Source organism: Periplaneta americana, chromosome 3 (assembly GCF_040183065.1).
Source record: "Periplaneta americana isolate PAMFEO1 chromosome 3, P.americana_PAMFEO1_priV1, whole genome shotgun sequence".
Taxonomy (NCBI): domain Eukaryota; kingdom Metazoa; phylum Arthropoda; class Insecta; order Blattodea; family Blattidae; genus Periplaneta; species Periplaneta americana.
The window spans coordinates 16,594,298-16,611,552 of record NC_091119.1 but is presented as its reverse complement, the minus strand read 5'-3'; the positions used below and the strand labels follow the sequence as shown (position 1 = coordinate 16,611,552).

At 37.9% G+C, this 17,255-nt stretch overlaps 1 protein-coding gene across 2 annotated transcripts in view; it reads left to right on the top strand.

Moving 5' to 3' along the window:
- Positions 1-17,255, top strand: part of Fak (protein tyrosine kinase 2 Fak) — a 768,667-nt gene that overhangs the window by 43,950 nt on the left and 707,462 nt on the right. The window contains exon 1 of one of the 2 annotated variants that reach the window (XM_069820033.1): positions 16,007-16,165. The exons of the other annotated variant lie outside the window; for it this stretch is intronic. The gene's annotated coding sequence lies outside the window, so the exon portion shown is untranslated. Of the gene's footprint in view, positions 1-16,006; positions 16,166-17,255 lie in introns of those variants that run through there. 2 annotated transcript variants of the gene reach the window in all.

The window sequence follows — 17,255 nt, the reverse complement described above, 5'->3', positions numbered from 1 at the left end:
GACATACGTCGCAGAGTTTTAGTCTTTTGCAAATCTTTATTGAACGCATAGCAGATTTAAAGCAGTTTTCATAACGCACCGTTAGTCCAGTGACTAAGCTTATAAAACTCATGTTCGCGGGTTCTAATCCCGACTTATTTACTGTGATTTTTAAACATGTCGTCGACCTGGTTGGCGATTTGGTATAGCGCTGGCCTTCTGTGCCCAAGGTTGCGGGTTCGATCCCGGACCAGGTCGATGGCATTTAAGTGTGCTAAAATGCGACAGGCTCACGTCAGTAGATTTACTGGCATGTAAAAGAAATCCTGCGGGACAAAATTCCTGCACATCCGGCGACGTTGATATAACCTCTGCAGTTGCGAGCGTCGTTAAATAAAACATAAATTTTTTTTTTTTTTTTTTTAAAGATGTCTTCTCCTATTTCATGAGGAGACCTGGTGCATCGCCGCGTTGATTCCTCCTCGTGGGAGTCCTAACCTATGTTCCCTTTAATGCCAGGCTGAAGAGAACGAAACGAATAACAGAGGTTAAACTCTGGTCTAGGTGTGGAATAAGTCATAATGTCATAATACTATTATTACGTATGAATTCAACTGTAAAGGCATGGACGTTTTATGGCATTAGATTCATCTTCAGACAATTTACAGCGTTCGTAAATAGCTCATAACTTACCTTCTAGCGTCTGCCGGATTGGAGTAACAAAGTATTTGAATAGGAATAGTATTGAACGCCAATTTACGTGCTCACTTGTAATAAAAGTGATTTATAGCCATTGTTACATTGAAATTTAATATTACCATGCGCTGATATCCTCTACCGCTGTTTATAATCCCTTCATTTCAATAGATGCTTAAAGTCACAGCTGTGTGGACGGAACCTTGATTTCAGTGATCGTGACCAAGAATCGCATGCATATTCTTCCTGTTAGAATCATTATTTAATAATAATGAATTATTATTGCCATGATTATTATTATTATTATTATTATTATTATTATTATTATTATTATTATACTCAGGAGGAAATTAAACACAGAATAAATATGGGAAATGCCTGTTATTATTCGGTTGAGAAGCTTTTATCATCCAGTCTGCTGTCAAAAAATCTTGTTGGAATTTATAAAAACAGTTATATTACCAGTTGTTCTTTATGGTTATGAAACTTGGACTCTCACTTTGAGAGAGGAACAGAGATTAAGGGTGTTTGAGAATAAGGTGCTTAGGAAAATATTTCGGGCTAAGATGTTATCGTGGAAATAATGTGATAAATTCCCGATGTTACACATATGTAACAACGGGCGTTATAGGGTTAATTTAATTTTAAAATAATAATAATAATAATAATAATAATAATAATACTTACTGGCTTTCAAAGAATCCGGAGGTTCATTGCCGCCCTCACATAAGTCCGCCATTGGTCCCTATCCTGAGCAAGATTAATCCATTCTCTATCATCATATACCACCTCCCTCAAATCCATTTTAATATTATCTTCCCATCTACGTCTCGGCCTCCCTAAAGGTCTTTTTCCCTCCGGCCTCCCAACTATATGCATTTCTGGATTCGCCCATACGTGCTACATGCCCTGCCCATCTCAAACGTCTGGATTTAATGTTCCTAATTATGCCAGATGAAGAATGCAATGCGTGCAGTTCTGTGTTGTGTAACTTTCTCCATTCTCCTGTAACTTCATTCCTCTTAGCCCCAAATATTTTCCTAAGCACCTTATTCTCAAACACCCTTAACGTATGTTCCTCTCTCAAAGTGAGAGTCCAAGTTTCACAGCCATAAAGAACAACCGGGAATATAACTGTTTTATAAATTCTAACTTTCAAATTTTTTGACAACAGACTGGATGATAAAAGCTTCTCAACCGAATAATAACAGGCATTTCCCATATTTATTCTGTGTTTAATTTCCTCCCTAGTATCATTTATATTCGTTACTGTTGCTCTAAGATATTTGAACTTCTCCACCTCTTCAAAAGATAAATTTCCAATTTGTATATTTCCATTTCGTACAATATTCTGGTCACGAGACATAATCATATACTTTGGTTTTTTTTTTTTGCTGTGGTCGTGCCAGATAATCAGTCCCATTTCGAGGCTTATTTGAAGGATTCGTAACAAGCTGTTCTTTTACGGTGATGGGTTGTTAGCCCTTCGCCCAACCCCCAAGCTGGAGGACCACCCCTCATCGGCTGTCCGCGACTGCTTATTCAATATATTCACAGCTACCCTCCATATCTGGAGGCCGTCTCCTCGATCCGCAACCTGAGGACGCGCCATGCCGAGGTGATAGAATAATAATAATAATAATAATGCCGCAGAAATGAAGGAAACAATAATAGGCCTAACCTCGAAACCCGCCATTACGGAAAAGTTTTGGCGAACCCCACAGGTTGGGAAACGATAGGTTAGGGCATAATTTCCATTGACTCCATCCGTGAAAGCTGGATGATTTCTGTCTGAAGTGTACAATGCCTGATGGAAAATGTCATAGAACTTGTATATAACACGTTTCTTTTAATACATCTGTGCATCTGTTTTCGCAGCATTTTAACTAAGCGAGATGTTGTGTTCCCCATAAACAAATGAGTCCTGTTATTTTGTGTAAGTGAACTGCATTACATAAACACTTCGTGGAGTGGCTTGTGTCCGTCAACACTAATTCTAGAGAAGTCGAGTTCGAAGTTACTCTGTCTGTTTAACTTGACAAAGAACAAAACACAGTCGGAAATCCAACACATTTTCTCGAGTAATTTACGACCTCAAGATCCCCTATGAGTGCGCAGTCGTAATCTAGTTCTGCTAAGATGATTCAACATTTATACTGACCGCAAGAATGTTGATGGCTCTGGATTGATGACAACAAATTTCCAGCCTCCGATACAGTTCATTTATAATTATTATTACTCTCAACTCACTGCCATGGCAACCGTAGTAGATGTAGATCATAAATTTATTTCTAGTGAATTATTATTTACTAGCCGTACCCGTGCGCTCCGTTGCACCCGTTAGAAATGAATATAAAGTAATTACATAATTAAAATAGGACATTTGATCCAGGGAACATTCGTGTTTGATAGAAGGATAAATTGTTTATTATGTTACTTAAATTGTATTAAAAAAATTAAAATGCGGTCATTTTGATCCAGAGACCACTCATTTGGTCATAAAATTATTTTATGAAATACAGGAAACGAATGCCTATCAAGTTTTCTGTGCATAAGAAGCTATTTTAATCTTACCTGTCCTCGGTTCACCCAGAAGTTACTGTAATAACATTATAGCATTATGTCAATCTAGAGAAACTACACTTTCCAATGGTGAATTAATAATTAATTATACAAATCGGCTAATTTAGCTTCCGATATTACTCCATACAAACACAGAAACATTCCCTGTAGGCTATGTTTCATAGCTTTCGATTGCTGTTGTCCAAGGCCCCTTAAAGACGAAGTCATTTGTTTTTTATTTCATTACACCGCCTTAGATGGCGTTGTTATTGTAATTTTGAAACTCATTTATCTCGTTAAATATCAGTCCTATCAAAATTTTGCATGGAATAAAACTTATCGGAAATTATTTTTAAAGAACTTTTGTCATGTAATATTTTTCATGAAAATCAATAATAAGCGAGAGATTTCGATTTATCTAATTCAGACCCCCCTTATAACCCCCCTTTTAAATAAAGTATTTTGAATGCCATATAGCCTAAAATCTAAGTTACAACGAACTTAATTTATATTCCAATTTTCATATAAATCGCTTCAGCCATTATCGCGTGAAAAGGTAACAAACATACAGACAGACATACAAACAAAAATTTCAAAAATGCTATTTTCGGTTTCAGGGTGGTTAATTATATATGTTAGGACAAATTATTTTTGGAAAATCGAAAATTACCAGAAAAATTTCGGCTACAGATTTATTATTAGTATAGATGCTCGACCATGCCGAAATGTAGTAATTATACACCTGGTAGCAGTCCTTTAATGCATGTCATTAAAGTACACCTACTCATTAAAGTACAGGTGTTCAGCCAATGACAACTCAGCTTACAGGTGTTCAGCCAATGACAAGTCAACTTTGTACCGTTATAAAACCGCAAGTATCGATTATTCTCGGATATGCAATCGAAAGAGAATTAGGGAAAAGTCACGGAGGCTGGAAATCCAATACTGTCGCAGAAGGTTATGTTCTGTTACTATAATAATTAGCGTTAAGTTAATTGTAAATAATATTCAAATAAATTCAATTTGTCATCTCGTTTTTCAATGTCGAATTCAATAATCAAGGTTATATCAAGTTTAACGGGATTACATCAAGGTCAATGACATTATTGTTCTTCGGAAAAAAATCAATACTTTCGCGTCTGCGCACATCTCACAATTCACGACCTAGAACAAGGTCACTTCCGATCTTGTCAGATACAAATAAAATGTATGCATCTGAATAATTTCAAGTTAGAAATATGGTGGAGCATAAAAAGTCGTATGAAACTCGCCTATAATGGTAATTAAGAAGCTCGTATGAAAATTATGAAACTCGCTTGCGCTCGTTTCATAAACATCCATACTCGCTTCTTAATTACTATCATTATAGGCTCGTTGCATAATGTACTATTATTTTGTGAATAATCTTACAGTTATTTTTGAATTTTATTTGCTATAATTTATATTGTAGGGACTGGATTAATCTTGCATAGAATAGGGTGCACACCTGTGGAGTAACGGTTAGCTCGTCTAGCCGCGAAACTAGGTGGCCGGGGTTCGATTCCCTGTCGGGGCAAGTTACCTGGTTGAGGTTTTTTCCGGTGTTTTCCCTCAACCCAATATGGCAAATGATTAGCGCTGAAGGCGATATAGAATGTACATTAAATATTTATTAATATTTTGCGTCATCGATTTCTGTCAGAGAGTAGACTAATTCCCGTTTCTCTTTCTTCATCTCTTTTTCGGATGTCCAGGATTTCTTCCTTTTTATTAGTAAGCTATTTCAGGGCTTGTTTTCACAATATCCTATTTTTATTTCTGTGGATATGAATTACAATTTTTATGACGAATTTTTTTGTTTACAGTTGATGGTCTAGTATGAATCATTTTCCTACAGGCGAGAGGTCTGTCCCTGTGCGGAAATGAATCATGGAAGACCGGAACCTTTTTTCATCACCTCTTCTGTCGTTAATATTTTTAGTCGTATATTTCTTGCTTTGATTGATGTAATATGCTTTTGAACTGAATTAATTAAAAAAATATGTATTTATGTCATCATTATGTCACAAGTTAGCTCTAATTAAATCTTAATTCTATGTAATTCAGTAGTCCAGTGATTGACTAAAATTTTGGTTCATAATATTATTATAGACATTGGGTTTATTGGGTTATTATTTTATTTTTCACTTTTCTCATGGGATCTTTTTTGCGGTGAAAAACGACCAGACAGTGGTGCCGAACACACTATATCATTCTAGTGCCGAGGTAATGAAATCATCGAGCTCTACCTCCATGCCCGCCACCATGGTTTATAAATGGAAAATATAGCTGTACTTTTTTATTATAATTTTCTATAAAGCAACAGAGTTGTCACGAAACGGGTAGAACGTATGATGAGAAAGTGTAGGCTTACTTTGTTTGACGATTTTAATTTGGCATCTATGTTTGTGTATGGATTCTATTTGCGTAAAGTGTGATCGTACTGAGTAGAATTGGGGAGGCTCTATTCGTATTTAATTTATTGATTGTTTTTTTTGCGCTGACAATCGAAAATTTACATGAAGAATATTAGAGTTTACTTACTTACTGGCTTTTAAGGAATCCGGAGGTTCATTCCCTCCCTCATATAAGCCCGCCATTGGTCCCTATCCTGAGCAAGATTAATCCATTCTCTATCATCATATCCCAACTCCCTCATATCCATTTTAATATTATCTTCCCATCTACGTCTCGACCTCCCTAAAGGTCTTTTTCCCTCCGGCCTCCCGACTAACACTGTATATGCATTTCTGGATTCGCCCATACGTGCTACATGCCCTGCCCATCTCAAACGTCTAGATTTAATGTTCCTAATTATGTCAGGTGAAGAATACAATGCGTGCAGTTCTGTGTTGTGTAACTTTCTCCATTCTCCTGTAACTTCATCCCTCTTAGCCCCAAATATTTTCCTAAGCACCTTATTCTCAAACACCCTTAACCTATGTTCCTCTCTCAAAGTGAGAGTCCAAGTTTCACAACCATAAAGAACAACCGGCAATATGACTGTTTTATAAATTCTAACTTTCAGATTTTTTGACAGCAGACTGGATGATAAAAGCTTCTCAACCGAATAATAACAGGCATTTCCCATATTTATTCTCTGTTTAATTTCCTCCCGAGTATCATTTATATTTGTTACTGTTGCTCCACGATATTTGAACTTCTCCACCTCTTCAAAAGATAAATTTCCAATATATTTCCATTTCGTACAATATTCTCGTCACGAGAGATAATCATATACTTTGTCTTTTCGGGATTTACTTCCAAACCTATCTCTTTACTTTCGTCCAGTAAAATTCCCGTCTTTTCCCTAATCGTTTGTGGATTTTCTACTAACATATTCACGTCATTCGCATAGACAAGCAGCTGATGTAACCCGTTGAATTCCAAACCCTCTCTGTTATCCTGGACTTTCCTAATGGCATACACTAGAGCAAAGTTAAAAAGTAAAGGTGATAGTGCATCTCCTTGCTTTAGCCCACAGTGAATTGGACGGAAACTGACCTATACGAATTCTGCTGTAAGTTTCACTGAGACACATTTTAATTAATCGAACTAGTTTCTTGGGAATACCAAATTCAATAAGAATATCATACAAAACTTCTCTCTTAACCAAGTCATATGCCTTTTTGAAATCTATGAATAACTGATGCACTGTACCCTTATACTCCTATTTTTTCTCCATTATCTGTCGAATACAAAATAGAATATTAGAGTTAGGATTACATAATTTGAATTGTTTTATTAAGCAAGATAGAAATTGTCTCTCTTATTATATATTTCATAGCTTTTCACATTGAATCAGAAAATGAAAAATCCCACAATATAGGAAGTTTCTCACACTCGTCGGTTCTAGATGTAAAGTAGCTATCAGACAGGCGATCCGCCCGGTTTGGAACCAGTCGCCATGAGTTATATGCATCATATTAATAAAGTCATGGAGGTCTGTCCACACGTAAGCTTTTCCCAGCACATCAAGTGTCGTATTATGCAAATGCTGCAATTAAAATGCTCGCCGGGTTTGCTTGATGTGGTGTAGGCAATTTGAAAACGGTCGAGGGGACAGCAGCGCCACTGCTCTGGGTGGGCGCCGCGCCGTTCAAATGACCAATAATCCTCGTGTTTGTGCGGGGGGCCCAAGGAATCCGTATGATTAATTCCCAAGACGTGGGATTTGTACATTCCGCAATGGCGGTGTGGGCGGCATATGTAGACTGAATCGACGACTCTCAAATCCTGCTAATTCTAAATCTCAAATTGCTTGTTTCTATTATTACCATGATTAGCAACAGTGTTGCCATATTTAGCGATAAGTCGCTAAATCTAGGGAATTTTGAATCAGTCTCGGCGACAAATTTTGTAAAATACGATTAGCGACTTTTCTGCGGATTTTTATATTCTTGCACTTTTTTCTTTCTTTCAAGTTAAAACATTCAACTGAAGTCATGCACTTCTTAGTTTTAGAAGAGGCATGGTTGCATGACTGTATAATCTAATGATTCATACGTGAAAGCCCTGATCTCATATATTTGTGATCAGTGATCAGGGGTAAAGATGCTGATTCGATGATTCTCACGGGTTAGATCTCTCTCAATGCTACTGCTCCAACACACATAAACGGTGGCAACTTTGATTGACACGTGACGAGTCAAGAGCTTCAGCTAATGTAATCTTGGTTCTTCCCCGCAGCGCGGAGTTTTGGAATTTTGTGCCGACAGTTCGTGTGAAGCAAATGAGACTGTACTTTTTGCTGGTTTTTATATTTAAAAAGTGTTACAATTTTCCAGAAAGTGATTGGATCAAGTGCAGTGTATTCACAATCAGCTGTTCCCACACCTTCCACCTCAATAAAACAACCAGACTCTGCAGAAGAGCGTAACGACGAGGAAATGATATTTTTCTCCGCATGTGTATGTTTTTCTTATTTTTATTTAGTGATATTTATTATTAATTTTAGCGACATTTCTGGGGATTTTTTTAACAAACTTTGAAGAGATTTAGCTACTTTTTGTTGAAAAGTTAGCGAGATTGTAGGGCGACATGTTGGCAACGGTGTTAGCAACGTAGAAATTTCGCGTTACTCTACTCTTTTACAAATGGCCGTGAAGTAAATGTGTAAATGCCTTGTGCTCGAATCCTTCCCCGCTTTCGTACTTTGATTTTTATTACTGCAGCTTTCTACTCTGCCTAGAGACCTCTCATTCAGGGACTTTTTTTCACTTCTTCCAAACCAACGACATGGATATGTAGCTTTATTTACTTTTCCAAAGAAATCATACTGTGGGCCAGTTTCACCAGGCTTTGCTTAATATTTAACAAGTCGTTAAAACATTTTAACAGTAAACATAGCAGTAGAAATTTTTCATCAAAATACTATTGTTACTGCTAACATCATGTTAAACCCATTGTTAAATCAACATAGCATATTCCAGTACTTACATCCTTAAGAACTCCTGTTACAGTGTGCATCATGGCTGCCAGAGAACATACAGTATCTTACGAGCTTCATTATTGTATCAAGATATATCTTAATTTCATCTTTTATTTCATATATCTTCTTCTGCCTCGAAATTTTCCCCCGTTAATCATTCCTTCCAATGTATGCCAATGGATTCTTCTCAGTCAATGATCCAACCAATTTCTTTTTCTCTTCTTGATCAGTTTCAGCATTATTCTTTCTTCACTCTTTGCGCACAGTTTTGTTTCTTATTGTCTGTCCATTTCACACGCTCCATTTTTCCCTGTATCCACATTTCAAGTGCTTCTAGTCTCTTCTCTTCATTCACTTTGTCGTAATGTCCATGTTTCTGCCCCATACAAAGCTATACTCCACATAATATCTGATATCTTCTTCTGCCCCGAACTCTTCTCCCGTTCAACATTCCTTCCAGTGCATCCTCCAGTAGACAATTTCTTCTCAGCCAGTGATCCAACCAATTTCTTTTTCTCTTCCTGATCAGTATCAGCATTATTCTTTCTTCGCCCACTCTTTCGAACACAGCTTCGTTTCTTATTCTGTCTGTCCATTTCACACGCTCCATTCATCTCCATATCCACATTTCAGATGCTTCTATTCGCTTCTCTTCATTTCGTCGTAATGTTCATGTTTGTGTCCCATACAATACTACACTCCACACAATGCACTTCACAAGTCTCTTCCTTAGTTCTTTTTCCAGAGGTCCGCACAAGATGGTCCTTTTTCTGTTAAAAGCTTCTTTTGCCATTTCTATCCTCGTTTCAACTTCCTGGCAGCAGCTCGTTACTGCTTATACAGGGTGTCACAGGTAAAAGTAGCCCGTGTAGGTATAGAGTAAATGCAGAAGGGAAGTGCTGAAAAGGACTCATCTTTTATAGAAGATGTTGAAAGTGGCTCCCTGCAGCATGGATATACAGCTGTGCACGTCTAATCATGTTCAGATACAGCCTGCCGTCCTCAATAACTTTTGGTGTGGGAACTGAAGGAACTCTTTCTCTTTTCGCATTTTGCACAAATCCCGTGGCACGCCATTTTTTAGCCAAACCCTGTATTGCTCTCTATCCGGAAACTTGTCCCTGAAAATTTTGCGGGTTTCCTTAATCGAAACTGTTCTCACTAAAGCTCGGAACTTGGGGACTTGTGTGTCATGTGCGTGAGTAAGGTTACAGGTGCAACGAACACAAAGCTCGTGCTGCAAGTGCTCAGGGACAGTCGTGTGTACTAAGAAAGTGGTCACATCAAATGACAAGAAGACGGATAAGGAAACCCTTTCATGTCGAAGCCAATGTCGTTCAGAGAATTACAGGTAAACGGTCTATTTCGAGGGATTCGAATGGGTATTATAGAAGTTCGAAAATACAGTCAATTATCTAAATTTTAAGTAAAGAATTTCGTGGAGGAATTCGGAGGAGATACATTACTTTCTTCGAATCGAGAGTTTATATTTTGTAAGTTGTGCCACACACAAACCAGAGGCTGGAAACGGCGAAAGACATTGCAGTCCCTTAAATCGGTGGAAAATTTGTCCATAGCCATGAATCAAGTCGTAGAGGGACCTGCCCTAGTAGTGACACACAAATTGAAAACTATTTTCGAGAAAAATTTGGGATATACTTATCTTTCTCAGATACAAGATCAGCTAGCAGCTGCTGGATATCGAACAGAAAACAGTGACAGTGAAAACATTCAGTATAGTAAGTTTTCTCCCGTCACTTCATATGAAGTGGAAATAACTTTTCTCGTTTCAAATCATGTTTAACTAACAGGCGAAGAAGTTATGGGTTCGAAAATGTTACAATGTACGTAGTCATACACTGTAATAAAATGTACAGAGCTGAACAGTAAATTTTATATATTTCTTATTTTTATTTTCATTATGCATATGCTATAAAATTACGTGTTTCAACCTACTTTAATACTATCAATATGTTGTTCCAATCAGAAACCACTTTTATAGCAGACCTGACAGTACCTTCGTGCTGGAAGCGGGAGTTTGTTGACATTGAAGTCCGGTAGCAAAGACACAAGTCCCCAAGTTCCGAGCTTTGGTTCTCACATCCACAATTTTCACTCTTTCTTGTATCGAGTAAGTCATTTTGCAGAATTCGAACCGACACGTGTAATTCGACTCATGAATGATGAAATACTGACAGTAAGAATGCCAACAATCGATTATTGCATAAAACTGTCCATTGTTGTAGCTGTTTACTCATTTCGTTATGGTATGGTACGATAGAATACGATAATCGAATTTCAAGCAGTCAAAATATGTATTCGCATTCAAACGGGAGGCGAGCTACTTTTATATGCGCCAGGGTTGCCATACTTACGACTATAGTCGTACGCATACGACTATTTTGACTAATTGTACGAGGTACGACCGCACTCTATGTCGTAATAAATTTTGTATGACTATTTCACTGAAGGAAAACAATAATTGGGAACTTATAATGTTGGTTTATAATTGAAATAAAACTGATGGTTAATTCGTCTCTTTTGGACAAGTTTTCTTCATTTAGTATGTCCTGGACTAATATGAAAGAAACATGCTTTTAAGGGGGGGATGCTTTGAAAATCGATCTGGTAACTATGCTTGCCATGAAAGTCAATAATTTGTCATCTTGAGCTCTAGATTTCACGTATACGGCGCAGTTATATAAAAATAATACCAGTTTAATTTTATTAACTTCCTTGTTTGTTCGATAAAGGAAATCTTTTATTAATTATATAGTACCGCAGTAGCATTAAGAAGTCTAAACGCGCCAACATTATAGAGGTGACTGTAGATGAATTAATTTGATATAATTTTCAGCCTCCGCATTTATTGGCCTATCTGCTGCCACGCCAGCCAAAGATCAAATTCTGCTGACTTTAAATATAAGAAAGTTGATTCTAACCAAGCGTCATCGTACTCACCTTACTGCGATGACAGTGTTGATGATGAAGAAATCATTGGTGATTTGTTTCAATGCTGAATGTCATTGTGGATGTGAACTATAATTAGTAGTACGAGTATTTTTAATTGGAACTAAAATTTACTGGTAGATATATTTATTTTGCGATTCTTTATCGATTGCGTAATAACATGAAGGTGATATTGCTAACGAAATGACACCAGCGCCGAAAGTTAGCCAGCATTTGCTCTTAATGGGTTGAGGGAAAACCCGGAAAACGTCAACCAGATATCTCGTCTCAACCGGGATTTCAACTCCGGCCCATTCGTTTCACAGTGAGACGTGCTAACCATTACTACACAGCGGTGGACTAGAAGTATATTAGGAAGTTGAGAAATGTACGACAATTTTATGCTGAAGTACGACAATTTTCATAAGTTAGTACGACGGTTTCGATTCTTTTGTCTGGCAACTCTGATGTGCGCCACCCAGTACTACACAACAAGTATTTGAAGTTGCCCAATTGTTTAGAATTCGTAAGTTTATCTTTTCTTCCTATGATCATGGTCTTGAGCAGGGGCGGCCCGTCCTTATGTGTTACAGTGCTACAGCACAATGATAATTTTTGCTATAATAATGTATTTGCAATACCACCATAGTATCTGATTTGCCATTTGACAATTTTCCGTGGTTATGTTCATGACGCGTTATAGAGTGTTTAGTCTTCGCTCTTAGCTCTTTGGTGCCTCAGGGGGTACAATGTGCTACTCAAAACTCTACATGAGAATGTAGACAATTAATGCGCATGTGCGAAGCTGAAATCACTGCCCTGATTGGCTATTTTTACGCGGGGAAGTGCTGTAGTCAGCTTCAGCCAACGAGTTAGATACTATAGAGAGGCTGAAGACCTCTGATAAGCGCTCCCTGCGGAGGCCAACAGTACTATGGATCGTTCCCTAAAAAACATGGCGGTCTATAGTACCTCCAGCCTCCGCAAGGAGTGCTTATCAAAGGTACACTGCAACGAGTTGGTACATGTATTATATTTTTCAGATACATCAATATTTAATTTAAACATTTCGCTATAGGTTTTGTAAAAAGCTGATTTATAAATGAAAAAGTAATAATTAAGACTTTAAAATTTCCAAAAATGTCTCATTCCCTCGGATTTAAATTAAATGTACCGTAAATCATAATATTCGTTGCTGGATAATTAAACCCTCTCAATACAGGTACCATTGCCGCAGAGAATTATAAGATAAGACGGACTGAGCATAAGCGAAATATCTGTATTAATAAGTTTGTACCATCAAGAGTTTAGTATTTATTGTGTTTATAGGGCCTACTCCAATTTTCTTTTTATTAATGCGTAGGGCTCTTTTTGTTAACAAAGAGGAAAGTTAGCACTTGCATCACACACAATTTGTCATTATTGTTCAAAATAATGTAAGAACAGTTTTACTCTGCAAAAGCCTCTGCCTAGTTGCGAGACACGTGTGAGATCAATATTAGTTTCAAATTATATTAGACTACACGATGTCTCCATCACGCGAAAAGAAATGTAGCTAGCTGTGGCTCCTGTTGTTTCTGATAACAATGTTAATCGTAAGTATCTTATCGTTTCAATAAATGTGGTGAGTTATGATCACGAGTAACTTTTTATTAGTGTCATTCTTTAATTATTATGTTGCATGCTAAAAGGTTATTTGTAGTTTTAATAATTGCAGTTTTCAAAAGTTCTCTGTGTTAATTCCAATTTCAAATTAATTTTTCTCAATAACTTAATTACTGGATATATTTTTTTTAATTTTCGCCACTACCTTTCCTATATTTTACTCCTATTAGTTACATACGTCGTTTCTCTTGAAATCACCTGGTGAGCACTGAATTTCATATTAGGTTAGATTAGCTGTAAGGTGATTAAATTTGTGACGAAGTCAAAAAATTATTTATTTTCCTTCTGCCGATTAAATTCATCCGTCTTTAGGTGCTTTGCTTTGGTTGCATCGAGTATAGCTTGTCGTTTAATATCTGGGCTATATTTAGTGAAACTAATAAAACATAGGCCTACAGCTGTTATAAAACGTAAAGTTTTGTGTGTATTTTACTTTTTACTTATTAACATAGTCTTAATATGTAACTCAATTCACAGTAATACTAACTTCATCACAGTCATTTCCTACAACATCCGAGCCACGCCCCTTTGTTTTGACTAACCGAAACATGGCGGACCAATGTTCAATTGTCTTCAACTTTCTGAGGTCGTTGTCCTCTCTATAGTATCTAACTCGTTGGCTTCAGCACAACACAGCTTGGAGATTGCAAAAGTAAAGCTTAACGAGAGAATGCTTGTTTGTGGAAGAACTCGGAACTATTTACAATGTAGGCCTATTTGGTAATACAAGTGTCCGACTGCTGCTGCCGTCTACCTGGTTTTTGAGGTTCCTCCTGAATCAGTCAGCAAGCGACGGAGAATGGAATCCCAGAAAACTGAAGCCAAGGAAGTATGTGACCGTATAATTCACAAAACTACTCACCGTTTCCAGTCTTTAAGCTATCTGGATGCAACAAAATTGTTAAACAGCAAATTTTCTGGCAATTTTTGGATAGCCTAATTTTCCTGAACGCGAACTTGAAGTTGCTGTCAACAGCTATACTGTACTGAACAAAAGAGTGTTAAAGACACAACTTTGAGTTCTATACGGAACACCTGCCTTCCGGAATACAGATGGAGCTGTTCAATTGTTACGATACATAGCCTCCAACAATTCACAGGATCCATTCTGTGAAGTTACACTGTCAATAGAAAAGAGTATGATATCCAAGTTGAAGGGTTTAACACCAGGGTAATTGACAGGTTCTGCATTAGGAAGGAACGTCGTATGGACTTCATATTTCGTCACTAGGCGAGTCTCAAATTAAGATAAATACATATAAGTGTATACAGTAGGCCGATATAGAAATTGTAGCACACTCATTATTTTAACCACCAGCCGCTACTGGTCTTGAGTGTCAACAATGCTTTCAAATTACCAGCGACATCTGTGTATCGTTCTTTGTTAAAAAAAAAACCTAACTGATCGGTTTCACAACACTATATCGGAGTCGCCCCGTTTTACGATAATGCATATTTTGAATAATTTCGAGGGAAAAATTGTTCCGGAGCCGGGTATCGAACCCGGGACCTTTGGTTTAACGTACCAACGCTCTACCACTGAGCTACTCGGGAACTCTAACCGACACCGATCCAATTTTTTCCTCTATATCCACAGACCTCAAAGTGGGCTGACAACCGTCAAGCAACCAACTTCGAGTGCACACTAACTCCGTGTGACTTGAATTGTGGTTTTCTGTTAACGAACAGTGACGTGTATTATGCAAATCAAGATTTCAGGTATAACTCCCTGTAAAGTTGATTTGAATAATTTCGAGGGAAAAATTGTTCCGGAGCCGGGTATCGAACCCGGGACCTTTGGTTTAACGTACCAACGCTCTACCACTGAGCTACTCGGGAACTCTAACCGACACCGATCCATTTTTTTCCCCCTCTATATCCACAGACCTCAAAGTGGGCTGACAACCGTCAAGCAACCAACTTCGAGTGCACACTAACTCCGTGTGACTTAAATTGTGGTTTTCTGTTAACGAACAGTGACGTGTATTATGCAAATCAAGATTTCAGGCATAACTCCCTGTAAAGTTGATTTGAATAATTTCGAGGGAAAAATTGTTCCGGAGCCGGGTATCGAACCCGGGACCTTTGGTTTAACGTACCAACGCTCTACCACTGAGCTACTCGGGAACTCTAACCGACACCGATCCAATTTTTTCCTCCAAAGGTCCCACAATTTTAGTCACACAGAGTTAGTGTGCACTCGAAGTTGGTTGCTTGACGGTTGTCAGCCCACTTTGAGGTCTGTGGATATAGAGGAAAAAATTGGATCGGTGTCGGTTAGAGTTCCCGAGTAGCTCAGTGGTAGAGCGTTGGTACGTTAAACCAAAGGTCCCGGGTTCGATACCCGGCTCCGGAACAATTTTTCCCTCGAAATTATTCAAATCAACTTTACAGGGAGTTATACCTGAAATCTTGATTTGCGCAATGCATATTTTGACCATTTTAGGGCATACAAATCTTAGCCGTAGTAATGAAGATATTTGTTGTGAATAGACACTCAGATTTGTAGCTGCATGCGCTATTGATTCATCATGTGAAAATGAATATTAATGGAGTCAGGTGGCCGCATCCGCCAGTCTCGTTCTCATGCGGCCCACGAGCCAGGGTTTTAGCACTGCTCGACGGAAGAGGGGACGGAGCTGCATGAATGAATTGTGATAACGCCGTCCGTGATTTCCGCAGGATCCGCTCCACAGCCGCAGTCGTCTGCTCACACCGGTGAGGCGAAGTGCTCTCCGTCGCTGTCTGTGTGCTCGCTCTGAAAATGTTTTTTGGTCGCTTCCTTTAAATCGAGGTCGCCAGTCTGTGTTCCGTGAGCTGCGTGTGAAGACTGTAGTGTTAAAATTGTTATCTTGTGTTCTTCCTGTAAGTGAATGTCTTGGACAAGTGCTCGGTGACCAAGTAAAATAGCTTTCTCTAGCTTGTGTTCCTCGACTAATGTGGCAGATTCTTCGTAATAAGCCATTATTTACTTATTTTCCTTTTTGACTTTAATAGTGACCTGAAAAAAAAAGCATTTGGACGAACAGTACATGTTTAATCTGTGCGAAGCTTTCGGTGGAAAATCTTTTGTAGGCCAAATCTTCTTGCAAAACTATATTATAAGTACAACCACATCTGTAATTTAACATATGTTCAATTGGTCCTCTGGATTATAAGTTGGCTAAATTTATATAAGGATGAAAAGTAAGTAATGTTATTAATTTCAGGGATAATCCATGTTGAATCTTTCGTATACTACTTTTAACACTTGAATATAAATAATTGATTAAATGGCTATCTTACTCATGTTAATTATGTAAGCATGTGTGGATTACAGCTGTTTCGGTGCTACTCGACACAATCCTCAGAGCCTACTAGATCTCGGCGCTATCTCAACTTCGCTGCCTGTTGTGTGGGTGCGTTCGTGTGATGAAGAGTTGTGTCAAATAGTGTGTGTGTGTTCTGAAATCGAGGCGTTGGCATGGGAAAGGTAGTAACTGCCAAAAACAAAATTTTTCAGGGGAAGCAAAAAACAAATTTATGAACACTTTCTCACTTACAATATTACAGAAACTGCTTTAAATGAAAGGCATACACTCATGTTTGTGTTACATATGAAATTTGAAAAGTCTGGCACAGATTTATCTGTGAAATCCTATTTTATGAAAATACAACATTGAAATCACTCCTTAGCCAAACTGAGAATTAACGTTATTTATACATTATGCACAAATGTTTCGGTAAAATGCATGATACTTTCCATCGAGGAAGTCTAACATAGATAACAAGTCTCTCTTTTTGGCATCAGGGACGACTGGTCTTCTTTCAAGGCGTTGCAAGCACTGCAAGTTAGTGATTGACGTTAATGACTGTCCTTTCTTAAAAATCCTGTGCTCTGTCCACATTTCAAGGTCATTAAATGACTGTCTTGTTTTTATTAGAGGAAAATCAGCTCTTGAGAGTCTAATCCAGC